Source organism: Pleurodeles waltl, chromosome 3_1, assembly GCF_031143425.1.
Source record: "Pleurodeles waltl isolate 20211129_DDA chromosome 3_1, aPleWal1.hap1.20221129, whole genome shotgun sequence".
Lineage (NCBI taxonomy): Eukaryota > Metazoa > Chordata > Amphibia > Caudata > Salamandridae > Pleurodeles > Pleurodeles waltl.
Window position 1 is genome coordinate 1,722,105,460 of NC_090440.1, and position 18,205 is coordinate 1,722,123,664.

Below are 18,205 nucleotides of genomic sequence, written 5' to 3' on the forward strand. Positions count from 1 at the left end.
AGAAGCAAGGCAAATCCTCAGGGCTGCAGTTCCCAGTGTGCAGCAGGAGCAGTCCTTCAGAGAGAAGTCCTTTCAGTGCAGACAAGGGTTCTAGCAGGGCAGTCTTTCTTCTCCTTGTAGTTTTCAGACAGCAGATCTGAGTTCGGCAGCAGATCTGAGTTGCTTTGCAGCTCTCACATATTTATTCAATAGTCTGGGGACACAGGCAGAGGACACTCCTATCTATCGTACTACAGGGTGCCACCCAAAAGGATAACAGCTTCCTCCAAAGTGTGGCATATTCTTGTCCCACAAATCCAAACCTACTGGAGTGGCTAGTTTCCATTAACACTCTCCCTTCAGACCATCTGCAAATTTCATTCCTTGTCCTGCCATCTGGTTGGGGAGTACAGGGAGAGGGGGTAGACATGGCTAGCATTCCTTCATGTCCTGTTCTCTTTGAATCCCCGTTTGATTTATCCAACCCCCGTTCTGACCTGTGCTCTGCAGCTGCAGAGCTCACTCCACCAAATAGCCTCTGCTGTATACAGGCCACTTATCACCTCATCAAAGCAGCCTGGCTAAGCATATTAAGGCTGGCCTATTAAGAGAGGCTGCTAGAAGGCAAAATTTTGGCTCACAGAAAAGAAAAGTCATATAACTTATTTTCTGTAATAGTTATGCTAAATTCAACAGTGGCAAATTATTGGATTTATCATTACCAATCCTTTGAGTCCTTGAATGACATTTCTAGCTCCTTCCTAGCAATATATATACTTAAATGGAATATTCCAATGTTAGCCCATGGCGCTAAGTAGCCACAATAGGAAAGAAATGAAATGGGCAGTTTTTCCCTCACAGGGCATATAAACCATATGTTATAATATCTGTGCTTATAGTTACAGGGCACCCCAATCCTGGGGCACCTAGGGGAGACCTTAGGAGTCACTTATATGTAAAAATAAGGTACATTACCACTTTAGAAGTACCATTAATTCCGAAGTTGAATTTGCACACATTTTACATTTTAAAGACAGTCTGCATGGCAGAACGGTCTTTAAAATGGCAGCAGGAAACACAGCAGTGCACATTACAATGCAGGAAATCTACTGGGCCTCTAAACCTCAATGTCGTATTGTATACTAGGGACTTATAGGCAGTTTTAATCCCTCTTACTGTATTACATACTAGGAACTTACAGGGATCTGTTGTTGCCAATTGTAATTATATCTAATTACCATATACCTTTTAAATCACAGCAATGACCCTGGGCGTGGTTAGCACAACCCAGGCCACTAGTATCAGTCAGACAAAATTGGGACGAACAGGGTTAAAACAATGACTTTCTCACACACACACTTTTATAACATGACACCCATTATTTCATGCTGCAAAAACAATCTTAAAATGGCATATGGGTTAATTACAGACTGGGTGTGTTATTTGAAGCTTTGGAGACTGCACTGAATAAAAATCATCTCAAATGATCCCCAAAATGACTCCCAGCATTTCACTACCAAACACAAGTGAGAGTCACAATAGAAATATACATAGCCCAACCAACCACAACCGAAAATTGCAATATCTACATTTTTAATCACTCCAAGTCCCAAAGGAGGTGTTAAAAAGGTGAATCCCATTACAAGCTGCTCGGAATTAAACCAATGCTTTTTTACTTCTGTGAGCAAATGAAACATTGAAAAGGTACTGATAACCTTCCACAAAGTAGATGGTGTCCTATGTGCAAGTGACCGCCTTTGGCATGGTGAGGGAGTCGGCAAGACCTCCACTGTATCACTGAGTGCGCATCTGCATTATCAGACGGTGTACATTTTGTGATGCAGATTTTTAAACTGAATTCATCAGTGGAGATTTGCTGCCCCTGGGGGTAATCCACGGCTGCAAGAAGTTGCATAATACATCCAATCTCATGAATATTAATGAGTCAGGAGTTACGCACTTCTTTGAGTAAAAATTCTTTGTTGTATGCTGACTAGTAGTGAATACAATGCAGAGTCTTGACTGGATTGCAGCTCAGGCAGTATACTATTCCCGCACTGCAACCCAGACTGTTAGTACATTTGGCTCTGGATGCTCAGATTATGAGGGGGGTCACCAAAATCGAATTCACATAAATAAACTAGCAATATACTTATACCATTTCCACATAAGGCTGGAAATAAGCATGCATCAAAGTCAGAAAATCAGTGTTCAAATCGTATGAGTAGAAAGTAGCATTCAATCAAAAGTAAAATGCCAAGGAAACAGAATACCAAATCAATTTAGCTAAATGGTCAGAACTAAAGCACTGCCGCTGTTCCAGGTAAGAATTAAAGAACACAAAAACAGACTTTCTACACTACTGCAAAGCAAAGTATAAAGATATTAGGGGCATATTTATCATCATATGATGCAGCGCAGCAAAGCCACATTGCTGCACTGCATGATAGGGGAAGGGCAGGAATGCTCCGTACATAACATTGAACGGTGCATTTCTGGCTTTTCCCAACATTGGCACACAAGGTACTGCCTAGGGCCAATGGAGGTTTCCTGCACAAAATCAATCCAGATGCATATTCCTTTTTCTATGTGTGCTGCAGTACACATAGAAAGAGGAAGTAATGAGGACACAAAGAAAGACGAAGTAATGAGGACATAAAGATTTTTCACCTCAATAATGCCTGACCTGGGAAGGTGAAGGTTTTTGATGCATTTCCAGGTCTACCAGTGATAATAAATCGGTTAATGTGCCAAAATCCACAGGTGGATTAGTGGGAACACCTGCCTCCTCCCATGCAACGCATTCCCAAGGCAGAGTAACGCAATGCAGTGTTTTGTGCTGCATTGTGTTATTCTAGATTTACCAAGCCAGGCAAGGCCATTGTGGCCTTGCCTGGCTTGATAAATCTGCCTTAAGAGTTGCATCACTCTTGCATCGCATTGCATGATGCAAGAGCGACACAAACATTTGATTAATAGGCTCCTAACATTTTACTATATTATGCACAAATAACTACAAACAGTGCAGACATTTGTAGGAAGTTGGCTCTGTATGTGCTATTTCAAAGTAAGGAATAGCATGCACAGAGTCCAAGGGTTCCCCTTAGAGGTAAAATAGTGGTAAAAATAGATAATACTAATGCTCTATTTTGTGGTAGTGTGGTCGAGCAGTAGGCTTATCCAAGGAGTAGTGTTAAGCATTTGTTGTACATACACATAGACAATAAATGAGGTACACACACTCAGAGACAAATCCAGCCAATAGGTTTTGTATAGAAAAATATATTTTCTTAGTTTATTTTAAGAACCACAGGTTCAAATTTAACATGTAATATCTTGTTTGAAAGGTATTGCAGGTAAGTACATTAGGAACTTTGAATCATTTAAATTGCATGTATACTTTTCAAGTTATTCACAAATAGCTATTTCAAAAGTGGACACAGTGCAATTTTCACAGTTCCTGCGGGAGGTAAGTTTTTGTTAGTTTTACCAGGTAAGTAAGACACTTACAGGGTTCAGTTCTTGGTCCAAGGTAGCCCACCGTTGGGGGTTCAGAGCAACCCCAAAGTTACCACACCAGCAGCTCAGGGCCGGTCAGGTGCAGAGTTCAAAGTGGTGCCCAAAACGCATAGGCTTCAATGGAGAGAAGGGGGTGCCCCGGTTCCAGTCTGCCAGCAGGTAAGTACCCGCGTCTTCGGAGGGCAGACCAGGGGGGTTTTGTAGGGCACCGGGGGGGACACAAGCCCACACAGAAATTTCACCCTCAGCGGCGCGGGGGCGGCCGGGTGCAGTGTTAGAACAAGCGTCGGGTTCGCAATGGAAGTCAATGAGAGATCAAGGGATCTCTTCAGCGCTGCAGGCAGGCAAGGGGGGGCTTCCTCGGGGAAACCTCCACTTGGGCAAGGGAGAGGGACTCCTGGGGGTCACTTCTGCAGTGAAAGTCCGGTCCTTCAGGTCCTGGGGGCTGCGGGTGCAGGGTCTTTTCCAGGCGTCGGGACTTAGGTTTCAGAGAGTCGCGGTCAGGGGAAGCCTCGGGATTCCCTCTGCAGGCGGCGCTGTGGGGGCTCAGGGGGGACAGGTTTTGGTACTCACAGTCGTAGAGTAGTCCGGGGGTCCTCCCTGAGGTGTTGGTTCTCCACCAGCCGAGTCGGGATCGCCGGGTGCAGTGTTGCAAGTCTCACGCTTCTTGCGGGGAGATTGCAGGGTTCTTTAAAGCTGCTCCTTTGGATAAAGTTGCAGTCTTTTTGGAGCAGGTCCGCTGTCCTCTGGAGTTTCTTGTCGTCGTCGAAGCAGGGCAGTCCTCAGAGGATTCAGAGGTCGCTGGTCCCTTTGGAAGGCGTCGCTGGAGCAGAGTTCTTTGGAAGGCAGGAGACAGGCCGGTGAGTTTCTGGAGCCAAGGCAGTTGTTGTCTTCTGGTCTTCCTCTGCAGGGGTTTTCAGCTAGGCAGTCCTTCTTCTTGTTGTTGCAGGAATCTAAATCTTTAGGTTCAGGGAAGCCCTTAAATACTAAATTTAAGGGCGTGTTTAGGTCTGGGGGGTTAGTAGCCAATGGCTACTAGCCCCGAGGGTGGGTACACCCTCTTTGTGCCTCCTCCCAAGGGGAGGGGGTCACATCCCTAATCCTATTGGGGGAATCCTCCATCTGCAAGATGGAGGATTTCTAAAAGTTAGAGTCACCTCAGCTCAGGACACCTTAGGGGCTGTCCTGACTGGCCAGTGACTCCTCCTTGTTTTTCTCATTATCTCTCCTGGACTTGCCGCCAAAAGTGGGGGCTGGGTCCAGGAGGCGGGCATCTCCACTAGCTGGAGTGCCCTGGGGCATTGTAACACGAAGCTTGAGCCTTTGAAGCTCACTGCTAGGTGTTACAGTTCCTGCAGGGGGGAGGTGTGAAGCACCTCCACCCAGAGCAGGCTTTGTTTCTGTCCTCAGAGAGCACAAAGGCTCTCACCGCATGAGGTCAGACACTCGTCTCTCAGCAGCAGGCTGGCACAGACCAGTCAGTCCTGCACTGAACAATTGGGTAAAATACAGGGGGTATCTCTAAGATGCCCTCTGTGTGCATTTTTTTAATAAATCCTACACTGGCATCAGTGTGGGTTTATTATTCTGAGAAGTTTGATACTAAACTTCCCAGTATTCAGTGTAGCCATTATGGAGCTGTGGAGTTCGTTTTTGACAGACTCCCAGCCCATATACTCTTATGGCTACCCTGCACTTACAATGTCTAAGGTTTTGCTTAGACACTGTAGGGGCATAGTGCTCATGCACATATGCCCTCACCTGTGGTATAGTGCACCCTGCCTTAGGGCTGTAAGGCCTACTAGAGGGGTGACTTACCTATGCCACAGGCAGTGGGAGGTTGGCATGGCACCCTGAGGGGAGTGCCATGTCGACTTAGTCATTTTCTCCCCATCAGCACACACAAGCTGGCAAGCAGTGTGTCTGTGCTGAGTGAGGGGTCCCTAGGGTGGCATAAGACATGCTGCAACCCTTAGAGACCTTCCCTGGCATCAGGGCCCTTGGTACCAGGGGTACCAGTTACAAGGGACTTACCTAGGTGCCAGGGTTGTGCCAATTGTGGAAACAATGGTACATTTTAGGTGAAAGAACACTGGTGCTGGGGCCTGGTTAGCAGGGTCCCAGCACACTTCTCGGTCAAGTCAGCATCAGTATCAGGCAAAAAGTGGGGGGTAACTGCAACAGGGAGCCATTTCTTTACACAAGCCCCCCCCAGCCCACAGGCCAGGAGACTCAGCCAAAGCTGGGAGAGTCTTCCTAGTCTGCCAGGCGAGGAAGAGTAGAGGAAATAGGCTGGTTTGTTGCAGGGCCTACTCTGCCTTACATCCTCCTGTTCAGGTCATTCCCTCTGGGGAACTGACCCACTTCCACAGTGATAGGACCTAGTCTGAACTGCCTCTTGTCTCTGCTTTTTATGTCTTCACCCATTCTCTCTATTTTGGGGTTAGAGATATCCACCTCTGCTAATCTTATCTTAGCCAGGGTCACCCCTAGCTTACCCAAAGAGGTTACCCAGAGCTGGAGTAACCCCACCATGACCAACAGGGTCAGGGGGCCTAACTTGCTATTTGGCATGGGGTCAGACCACCATGCCAAGGATAGTGCAGCCATAAAGGCTAACACCCAGCAGAGGCCACTGACAGCTATCAGTGCCCAGAACCACACCTTTAGCTCTTCACCTACAAGGGAAGGGGCTAAGTTACAGGCTTCTTTGGGTTCAGGGTGCCTGTCTGCTGTATTAGAGTGGGGGGTTACCACATCTTGTAGTAAGCACCCTTCTTCCACTCTTTCTTCTGTTAGCTGAGGAGCCACCCACTCAGGCTTAACAGTTGCCTGACTAGCCAGGACTTCTTGTGGGTCAGGTTGGACTTTATCAGAGCCACTTTTGGAGTTCTCCCCTACTGGAGCAGAATCTCCTTGGCTTGCTGGAACCTTGGCTAAAGGTTGTCCACCTTTCCTACTCTGTTTCCTTTTCTTTTTCTTCTGGGGCCTACTTGCATTTACTGCAGAGGCAGGCACTCCAGAATCCTTGGGAGAGGACTGGCACTGGACCAGTTCCTCTCTTGGGCTCTGACTAACCTCTGGGTAGTCATTTCCAAGGAGACAATCAAGGGGGAGGTCTGTACTGACTACCACCCTTCTCCAGCTAAAAGTCCCACCCACTTCTATGGGCACAAAAGCCACAGGCCTATCAGTGACCCTGTCTGGGCTAACTCTTACTCTGGCCATCTCACCTGGGATGTACTGGTTTGAGAACACCAGCCTGTCATGCATAATAGTGTGACTGGCAAAAGTGTCTCTCAGGGCAGTGGCTGGGATTCCATTCACCAGTAGGTGGTGGAAGTGTCTACTTCCCTCTGGAATCTCCAACTCACCTGTTGGGCCCTTTTTCCAGTTGAAGGCTATGAAGACCTCCTCATCTGAGGAGTCATCCCCAATGGCTACACTGGTCACCCCTGGGATTTTGCTAGGGGGTTTGTTTTTGGGACAAGAAGTGTCCTTGGTGTGGTGCCCTGTCTGTTTACAGTTATGGCACCATGCCTTAGTGGCATCCCAGCTCTTACCCTGGTACCCACCTTTGTTTTGGGTTGTGTCTCTGGGCCCACCCACCTGGTCTGGTTTTTGGGGGCCTACAGGGGACTCTTTTTCTTTGTTTCTAGTGTCACCCACTTTCTCCTGGGGAGGCTTTGTAACCCCTTTCTTTTGGTCACCCCCAGTGGAAGTTTTGGTTACCCTAGTCTTGACCCAGTGGTCTGCCTTCTTTCCCAATTCTTGGGGAGAAATTGGACCTAGGTCTACCAGATACTGATGCAACGTTTCATTGAAGCAGTTACTTAAAATGTGTTCTTTCATAAACAAATTATAAAGCCCAACATAGTCATACACTTCATTTCCAGTTACCCAACCATCCAGTGTTTTCACTGAGTAGTCAACATAATCAACCCAGGTCTGGCTCGAGGATTTTTGAGCCCCCTGAATCTAATTCTATACTCCTCAGTGGAGAATCCAAAGCCCTCAATCAGGGTACCCTTCATGAGGTCATAAGATTCTGCATCTTTTTTAGAGAGTGTGAGGAGTCTATCCCTACACTTTCCTGTGAACATTTCCCAAAGGAGAGCACCCCAGTGAGATTTGTTCACTTTTCTGGTTTCACAAGCCCTCTCAAAAGCTGTGAACCATTTGGTGATGTCATCACCATCTTCATATTTAGTTACAATCCCTTTGGGGATTTTCAACATGTCAGGAGAATCTCTGACCCTATTTATGTTGCTGCCACCATTGATGGGTCCTAGGCCCATCTCTTGTCTTTCCCTTTCTATGGCTAGGATCTGTCTTTCCAAAGCCAATCTTTTGGCCATCCTGGCTAACTGGATGTCCTCTTCACTGGAGTTATCCTCAGTGATTTCAGAGTTGTTGGTCCCTCCTGTGAGGGAACCAGCATCTCTGACTATTATTTGTGGAGTCAGGGCTTGAGAAACCCTGTTCTCCCTAGATAGGACTGGTGGGGGGGAATCACCCTCCAAGTCACTATCATCATCCTCTGTGTTGCCATCCTCAGAGGGGTTGGCTCTTTCAAACTCTGCCAACAGCTCCTGGAGCTGTAGTTTGGAAGGTCTGGAGCCCATTGCTATTTTCTTTAGTTTACAGAGTGACCTTAGCTCTCTCATCTGTAGATGGAGGTAAGGTGTGGTGTCGAGTTTCACCACATCCACATCTGTATTAGACATTATGCTTCTAAAAGTTGGAATACTTTTTAAGAAACTAAAACTAGTTCTAGAATCTAATTCAAACTTTTACCAAACTTTTAAACTCTAAAAGAAAATGCTAACAGGGACTAACACAAGGCCCTAGCAGGACTTTTAAGATTTTAGAAAACTTTTCAAATTGCAAAAATCAATTTCTAATGACAATTTTGGAATTTGTCGTGTGATCAGGTATTGGCTGAGTAGTCCAGCAAATGCAAAGTCTTGTACCCCACCGCTGATCCACCAATGTAGGAAGTTGGCTCTGTATGTGCTATTTCAAAGTAAGGAATAGCATGCACAGAGTCCAAGGGTTCCCCTTAGAGGTAAAATAGTGGTAAAAATAGATAATACTAATGCTCTATTTTGTGGTAGTGTGGTCGAGCAGTAGGCTTATCCAAGGAGTAGTGTTAAGCATTTGTTGTACATACACATAGACAATAAATGAGGTACACACACTCAGAGACAAATCCAGCCAATAGGTTTTGTATAGAAAAATATTTTTTATTAGTTTATTTTAAGAACCACAGGTTCAAATTTAACATGTAATATCTTGTTTGAAAGGTATTGCAGGTAAGTACATTAGGAACTTTGAATCATTTCAATTGCATGTATACTTTTCAAGTTATTCACAAATAGCTATTTCAAAAGTGGACACAGTGCAATTTTCACAGTTCCTGCGGGAGGTAAGTTTTTGTTAGTTTTACCAGGTAAGTAAGACACTTACAGGGTTCAGTTCTTGGTCCAAGGTAGCCCACTGTTGGGGGTTCAGAGCAACCCCAAAGTTACCACACCAGCAGCTCAGGGCCGGTCAGGTGCAGAGTTCAAAGTGGTTCCCAAAACGCATAGGCTTCAATGGAGAGAAGGGGGTGCCCCGGTTCCAGTCTGCCAGCAGGTAAGTACCCGCGTCTTCGGAGGGCAGACCAGGGGGGTTTTGTAGGGCACCGGGGGGGACACAAGCCCACACAGAAATTTCACCCTCAGCGGCGCGGGGGCGGCCGGGTGCAGTGTTAGAACAAGCGTCGGGTTCGCAATGGAAGTCAATGAGAGATCAAGGGATCTCTTCAGCGCTGCAGGCAGGCAAGGGGGGGCTTCCTCGGGGAAACCTCCACTTGGGCAAGGGAGAGGGACTCCTGGGGGTCACTTCTGCAGTGAAAGTCCGGTCCTTCAGGTCCTGGGGGCTGCGGGTGCAGGGTCTTTTCCAGGCGTCGGGACTTAGGTTTCAGAGAGTCGCGGTCAGGGGAAGCCTCGGGATTCCCTCTGCAGGCGGCGCTGTGGGGGCTCAGGGGGGACAGGTTTTGGTACTCACAGTCGTAGAGTAGTCCGGGGGTCCTCCCTGAGGTGTTGGTTCTCCACCAGCCGAGTCGGGGTCGCCGGGTGCAGTGTTGCAAGTCTCACGCTTCTTGCGGGGAGATTGCAGGGTTCTTTAAAGCTGCTCCTTTGGATAAAGTTGCAGTCTTTTTGGAGCAGGTCCGCTGTCCTCGGGAGTTTCTTGTCGTCGTCGAAGCAGGGCAATCCTCAGAGGATTCAGAGGTCGCTGGTCCCTTTGGAAGGCGTCGCTGGAGCAGAGTTCTTTGGAAGGCAGGAGACAGGCCGGTGAGTTTCTGGAGCCAAGGCAGTTGTTGTCTTCTGGTCTTCCTCTGCAGGGGTTTTCAGCTAGGCAGTCCTTCTTCTTGTTGTTGCACGAATCTAAATCTTTAGGTTCAGGGAAGCCCTTAAATACTAAATTTAAGGGCGTGTTTAGGTCTGGGGGGTTAGTAGCCAATGGCTACTAGCCCTGAGGGTGGGTCCCAAGGGGAGGGGGTCACATCCCTAATCCTATTGGGGGGAATCCTCCATCTGCAAGATGGAGGATTTCTAAAAGTTAGAGTCACCTCAGCTCAGGACACCTTAGGGGCTGTCCTGACTGGCCAGTGACTCCTCCTTGTTTTTCTCATTATCTCTCCTGGACTTGCCGCCAAAAGTGGGGGCTGGGTCCAGGAGGCGGGCATCTCCACTAGCTGGAGTGCCCTGGGGCATTGTAACACGAAGCTTGAGCCTTTGAAGCTCACTGCTAGGTGTTACAGTTCCTGCAGGGGGAGGTGTGAAGCACCTGCACCCAGAGCAGGCTTTGTTTCTGTCCTCAGAGAGCACAAAGGCTCTCACCGCATGAGGTCAGACACTCGTCTCTCAGCAGCAGGCTGGCACAGACCAGTCAGTCCTGCACTGAACAATTGGGTAAAATACAGGGGGTATCTCTAAGATGCCCTCTGTGTGCATTTTTTTAATAAATCCTACACTGGCATCAGTGTGGGTTTATTATTCTGAGAAGTTTGATACTAAACTTCCCAGTATTCAGTGTAGCCATTATGGAGCTGTGGAGTTCGTTTTTGACAGACTCCCAGCCCATATACTCTTATGGCTACCCTGCACTTACAATGTCTAAGGTTTTGCTTAGACACTGTAGGGGCATAGTGCTCATGCACATATGCCCTCACCTGTGGTATAGTGCACCCTGCCTTAGGGCTGTAAGGCCTACTAGAGGGGTGACTTACCTATGCCACAGGCAGTGGGAGGATGGCATGGCACCCTGAGGGGAGTGCAATGTCGACTTAGTCATTTTCTCCCCATCAGCACACACAAGCTGGCAAGCAGTGTGTCTGTGCTGAGTGAGGGGTCCCTAGGGTGGCATAAGACATGCTGCAGCCCTTAGAGACCTTCCCTGGCATCAGGGCCCTTGGTACCAGGGGTACCAGTTACAAGGGACTTACCTAGGTGCCAGGGTTGTGCCAATTGTGGAAACAATGGTACATTTTAGGTGAAAGAACACTGGTGCTGGGGCCTGGTTAGCAGGGTCCCAGCACACTTCTCAGTCAAGTCAGCATCAGTATCAGGCAAAAAGTGGGGGGTAACTGCAACAGGGAGCCATTTCTTTACAACATCATACTAATCCTAAGAATAAGAAGGAAAGAGCACACAAGCCCATATTTCAAGGTAGCTCAAAAGCCTGAGTCACGCACACAAAAGATTCAATGAGGGTGGGTGAGTTAGAGCAGTAGTCATTTTGTGCTGGGGGTGAACAGTGGGCACAACTGGCACTCAATTAAAAGGACAGAGACTCTCTCAGCCCCCCCAGAAATGACCATTCACAAGCACATTCAAAAATGTGCTAGATCCGTCCAGGCTGCATATTCTTTCCGGGCCCGGCAAAGTCCAGGCACTGATGGCACACTGTTTGTGTGACACTTTCATGTTGTCACGGAGTGCTATCCAGGCACTGACCGTCCCTCCAATGACATCATCAGTATGCTGGTGCAATTAATACTAGATGTGGCCTGTGAGCTGTCCTGGTGCTAGCCCTGACTGGCCTCTCATTCTTTAGAAGCTGGAATTGTTGAACTTGAGGGGTGGTTTGTGGTACAGACATGCACTGTACAGCAAGCTATGCATGGTACATCGTCAATGCCCATGGACACTGCTGTGGTCTCATGAAGTATTCAGCAGGGCAATGGCTAAGCCAGATTTTTCTACTGTCCCCCTGCACTCTCTGGTGCCTAGCTCCATTGGTCCATGTTGTAAGCCTTGCCCCACCCACTCTCTAAGTTCCCCACCCAGACTGGGAAAGTGGACCTCTCACCACCGAGAGCATGCAGCTTTTACTGATGGTGTCCAACAAGCATTAGCCTGTGACTCTGCTGCTGTCTTCCGAGAAGTGAGACACTTTTGGCATGAACGTCAAGGTGATACTCACTTTCAGCATGCACATTGCACTACCCCCATACACCAATATCCATCCTTTTATAGGACACACTTGGATTCATTACATGGATATATGCACATGTCTTTCTAAACAGAACTGTGTTTTAGATGTCCCGTTTAAAAAAATGGCAGAATCAAATTATTGTTTCTGGAGTTCCTCTACCTAAAGAAGTCTGCTGATCATTGCACAGTCACCAAAATACCAAGTAAATGGAAACTGTAAGCTCTGCATCTCTAGTGAGACTGTGCCTTGTTGTATCGCCATGCTTGAGGGAGAAGTTTTTGTTCTCTTTTGATGAGTGATTTTAAAAAGTTTATCATTTTTGGACACTAGAAACCTGAACACTAGTTTATGCTCACCCATATTTTTCAAAATAGTGTACTGTTGCCTACCCCCAGTTGTCCCTTTTAATTATTGTATTGAGGCCAGGCTAACTCTTATGGTCAGATTACCTTTGGGCTGCCAGACGTCCATTTGCTCTGGTCGGATGTCCTACTACTGATGAGGTCTAAGGCATCTGCCTCATTACACGATTTTAACCCTCTTTGGGAGAGAAGGCAAAAACAGCAGTAGACACTCGTCCTCTTATGGCATGGAATATGCTGACACGTAGGCTGCTGCCTTCTTGTGGGTTGTACCAGAGTAGTGAGAGAGCTATGGAAAGAGGGGTGGAAAACAGGATCAAGGAGGAGACCAGAGAGGGAATTGAGTAGATAGTGGGTAGAGAGAAAAGAGCAGATTAGGGTAAGGGTATGTGAGAGTGAGAGTATGAGAGAGCCTGGTAAGGGCTAGCGGAATGACACAAAGAACCCCTGGTAGAGGAGAGAAAAGAGAACAGGAGTAGAATGCATAGGAGGCAAATCAGAAACACAGGAAGAGAGATGGCAGGTAAGGGGTGACAACCAAAAGAAAGAGAAGTGGTAGAATGAATTCAAGATGGATTGATAGAGAGCAGAGCAGGGGTTGAAGAAAGAGAGGAAGGCAGCACCAGTGGTGAAAGTTTGCTTTATCCTTGGTGTGACGGGGGGCTCCTTAGTAAAATTATCTGCACCAGCTCCATTTGCATGTGTATGCAAGTGAGTGAGTGGCTGAGCGAGTGTACATGTCACTGATGATATTTGTATAGTGCGCTCTCCTGGAACAAAACATCTCAAATACAATTCTCTGATACTGAGGAACTGCATCAAAGCTATGAGGAGGACTAAGGATTAAGAATGATAAGAACAAATTGTCACGGCACTCATGTATCAATACTCAGTATTTAGGTAAATGTTTCCAAAATATTCTGATAAATTTCGCTGACGCACAGGAACTCATGAGTGAGTATAACTCAATTTATTCTTTCAGAAGAGCAGATCATTGCGGAAAATGAAAACGTTCATTGATTCAAAATTCATGAATCACCAAAAAGCCAAACGCCAACACGTGTTTCGGCCAGTAAGATAATAATCTTAAAGACTTCATCAGGGCTTATTCAAAATGTCATGAATTTTGAATCAATGAACCTTTTCGTTTTCCGCAATGATCTGCTCTTCTGAAAGAATAAATTGAGTTATACTCACTCATGAGTTCCTGTGCGTCAGCAAAATTTATCAGAATATTTTGGCACCAGATATATAATACGGATCAGGAAACATTTACCTAAATACTGAGTATTGATACACAAGTGCTGTGACAATTTGTTCTTATTGTTATTAGTTTCCTAGGAAACACTGGAGGAGTTGGGAGGTTCCTCTTGCCATGAGCACCGTGCCTACAATGTTTCTTATCTAAAAATGTGGAGATTTCCTGTGAGCGCTTTTTCCTATGTGTTGGAAAATGGGTTATTGGTAGGGCAGGTAGGTACCTACACCTAGCAACAAGCCACAAACCTCCACGTAAGTACAGTTAGGTCTCAATAAATTAATCCCAGCTCTACCCTTGGTAGCTTGGCATCGAGCGTCAAGGCTTAACTTAGGAGACAAAGTGTAAAGCATTCAAATATCACAAAACAGTAATTAAATAAAACACAGGAAACAGTTTAAAAATCCAAAACCAATTTATAAAAATAGCTTATATTTTTATCTTTAAAATGACACAAAAACGATTAAAATCGGTTCAGGGGAACCGGAGATATGAATTTTTAAAGTATTATTATTTTCTAGCGCTTAGAAACAAAAAGCGCCAATCGGGTCATCTGGTTGCACCAGGACCGGGGCAAAGTCAAACTTTCAGGCCGACCGCGATGGAGCCCTGCTCGGCTACAAGTCGCGGGAGGCCTCGGTTAAAAAGTTACCTTCTGACTTAGTCTCTTTTTTTGATGTTTTTCTTCCCCGGGACGAACCTGCCAGTTGGATCCGACCTCCTGGAGCCCTTGTCCGGATACGCGAAGTCGGTTTCCTCGGTGGTGATTTTTACCTTCGGACTTAGTCGTTTTTTCGAGATGAAAATCCTTCGACCGGGGTAAACCTGGATCTTGATCCGACGTCCGTGGAGCCCTTCTCGGATACGATGGCTGGAAGGTCCCGGTCAACTTTTTACGTTCGGACTTAGTCTCTTTTTTGGATGTTTTTCTTTACCGGGACGAACCACGAAGTCAGGCCAGGTCGCGGTTGAGGCAAGCCGGCTAGAATTTCCGCGTCGGGTCGGTCACTTTATGGAGCTTTTTTCCAAAATTTCTCCAATCTTTTCCAAACTTCTGGGGCTTCACCCAGATGTTCTTTTAAGGTTCTTTTGGGGTCCACAGCTCACCCCAAGGGTCCAGAAGTTCTGTGATGGTCCTTGGGAAGTGCGGACTTCAACTCCCAGAATGCACCTGGCGCAAACTCCTTTTTGGCCACTGGACAGTGGTCAGCTGGTCACTTTTTCAGGAGTTGGTGCAGGGGACTCTGGATAGCAATTTTTCACCTGTAGCAAACAGGGAGTCCCTCCTTGAACCAGTGGAAGCCAGGCAAAGTCCTTCTTGTGGTGAAGCCCAAGTGTGCAGCTGGTGCAGTCTTTCTGAGTGCAGGGTCCAGGTGCAGGCCAGGGGTCCAGCAGGGCAGTCCTTCTTCTCCTTGTAGTTCTTTCTTCTTGAAATTTGGTGGGGATCTGAGGGGTGGGTGCAGGTCTGCCAGTTTTATCCTTGCTCCTGGGTGAAAAGCAGGGGGGCCCTGGTTCTCCAATCAGGGACAGGGTCGTCCCCCTGTGATGACCACTTCCTGGGAAGTGTGGCAAAAATCCATCCCAGAAGGCAACAGTCTCTAAAAATCCAAAATGGATGAATCTGATTTTTGGAGGAGAGATCTGGCTGAGCCCACCCACTGGTGTGGCTAAAAATCATAAACACACCCCTCTCCTGCCCTCTCCTAATCTAATCAAGGGGGCACCTAGCTGTCTGGGGTTGCAGGATGTGGGGGTGTTGCTGGGTGCTGCAAATGTCCTTCTCTGCCTTTGAAGACCAGTTTGGCAGCCCTCCCCCTTCCTGCCTCACCATCTGCTGAGGGGAGATTCTCTCCCCCAAGCACATTCCTTTGTGTGAAGTCAGGCCACTTCACACCTCATTAAAGTAGCCTGGCAGAAGCTGCTGCAGGCTGGCCAATCAGAGCACAGCAGCAAAAACAATGCAGAGCTGAAATTGGCAACTTTTTAGGTAAAGTCTAAACTTTTTACCTGGACTAGTTATATTAAATCCAACAACTGGAAGTTGTGGGATTTATTATAACAATCAATTTGATACCAAATTCTTGGTATGTAACATTTAAGGAGACTTTAAAATTTAAAATAAAGTCTGCCCATTCTAGCCTATGAAGGCCATTTACTTCAATGAGGGAAAAACGAATTTGGCTGTTTTTACCTCACCAGGGCTTATAAATCTATTTTTATAAAGTCCCTGCTTATAGTTACATGGCACCCAGCCCTAGGGGCACATAGGGCACACCTTAGGGGTGACTTATATGTAAAAATAAGGTAGTTTAAGACTTTGGAAGTACCTTTAATTCCAAAGTCGAATTTGCATATAACTTTAATTTAAAAGCAGCCAGCAAGGCAGGCTTGCTTTTAAAATGACACTGGGCACCTCAGCAATGCACCTAGGTGTGCACCACCTATGCTGTGGTCCCTAAACCTACATGCCCTACCATATACTAGGGACTTATAGGTAGGTTAACTTAGCCAATTATAATTAGCCTAATTTGCATATCCATTTTACACAGAGCACAGGCCCTGGGACTGGTTAGCAGTACCCAGGGCACCATCAGAGTCAGGAAAACACCAGCATAAAGTGGAAAATGGGGGCAAAAAGTTATGGGGCCTCTGCAATCAGCCCCAGTTTCTCACACTATGTGTTTCTTCCTATTTTGTGCATATAAGGATTAAGAATGGAGTAATTATTTGAGACAATGGCTAAAGTCAGGGTGGCTTACCTTCTGATCAGAGGAACTGCCACCTGAAACCACTTTGGGAAATAGAGACGTAAAGCAGACAATCAACTTCTGCTCTCAACTTAAACAGTTTCTTCTTTCAGTTTTGTAGATTAGGTGGAATGGGGCTGCCCGGTCTAGATATATGGGTTTGATGCCCTATTTTATGTTGATCTATGGCTGTCACAGGTCAAGCAGGAAGTACAGCAGACATCAGTGATTTAACTTTTGGTCCATGGCTTGTACTTCAAGGAGCAGCATGGTTATCGAATTCTCAGCATCTGGAGACTTGTTCAGAATGCCTGCATGGCCAACTGTAGAGGTTAAAGCTAGTTTAGTCAAACATCAACACACCTTTACAGTCACTATGCCTTGCTTTGGCAGTACGTTGTCCAGTGGTGCATGTGAAAACATCTGGGGGTACATCTGGATGTTGTATTTAGATTGAGCGGTAGAATATGCAGCATCATGTGTAGATCTAGAGGCATAATGCTGAATATTCTGGCCAATTATGGGTTGTTGTGTATGGCAGTTCCACCTGCAGAAGGATAAAGATAGACTGGACACAGTCAAAAGATAGCCACTGAAGTGGTTCATATTTGCAATCACATTGAAGAAGCTTAAAATATATGAAGTGGAGGCAAAACTGCAGGCAGAACAAAAAGCCTTTCTAAGAGTGGAATACCCAACTCAGTCAAGGGACATTCTGCTTCGTACCAGGGCCAAACTTTATGGGGATTTAGTTCAGGGAAGCAAAGCAAGTCGCCTGCTGCGCTGCTCTGCTGTAAAGTGAAAGGGCAGGAATGAGCTGTATGTATTGCATACAGTGCATTCCTGTCTTTCCCCCGCACTGGCACAGTTTCAGCAGCCAGCATCAACTAGGGCACCCTTGCACCATGGTGTAAGGGGGCCTGCAATGTAGACAGGATTGTTTTTGTGCAGGAAGGGAGACCTTCCTGTTCAAAAACAATTCCTGCACAAAAACAAACCTGGGAGGCTTTTTCCCCTTTCTATGTGTTCTGCAGAATGCAGCACACATAGAAAGAGTTACTAATGAGGCGAAATAAAGATATTTCTCCTCGTTGAGCCTCCTCTGGGGAGGCGTGGGGTTTGGCACAGCCCCAGGTTTACATGGCCTTATAAATATGGGTATGAGTCAAAATTCATTGGTGTTTCATAGGAACACCCACCGCAATGCCCATGGAACTCCTCCCTGATGCAGAGTGAGGCAGCGTAGCGGTATGCGCTGTCTTGCCTTACTCAATATCTATGAGGCATATCAAAGCCACGCAAAGTGGCTTTATGTGGCCTCATAGATATGGCTGAGAGTTTTGCGCAACCGCTGCATCACTAAAAGTGATGCAACGGCAGCGCGAGGCTCTCATAAATATGCCACCAGGTCTTTCTATAAGGACAAAACTTTCTGTGTTCTATGCAGTTTGACATTACTGCCTACCCAAAAGCATTTGACTCTTGTTCCCCTCTCTGTCTTGTAGGTGGAGTGGAAAAAGGTAGACGTCACTGCATTCTAAGTAGCAGTGGAACAGAACTCAGGGCTTTATTTAGAGTTTGGGATGTAATACTTCATCCAGGTGTGAAGATATACCGTCTGCTGCATTATAAGTGCCATAGGATTTCCCATCTGCCAAATAAGGCATTCCGTGCTGAATTCCTCCAGTTCTGCCCCGATATGGAATCTTCCACCCAACCATGAATATGAAGATCCCTTCAAATTCCTAAATAAAATTAAAAACTGCAGAAGAGGATGCATTTAACAGTACAGTCAGAAGTCTTGATTTGTGATTTAGTAGGGTTGTGAAGGCTGAGACGCAATATTTTTTTTTAAT

General features: G+C 46.5%; 1 protein-coding gene across 1 annotated transcript in view; it reads left to right on the plus strand.

Moving 5' to 3' along the window:
* Positions 1 to 18,205, plus strand: part of ABCA12 (ATP binding cassette subfamily A member 12) — a 507,999-nt gene that overhangs the window by 272,402 nt on the left and 217,392 nt on the right. The gene's annotated exons all lie outside the window — the stretch shown is intronic.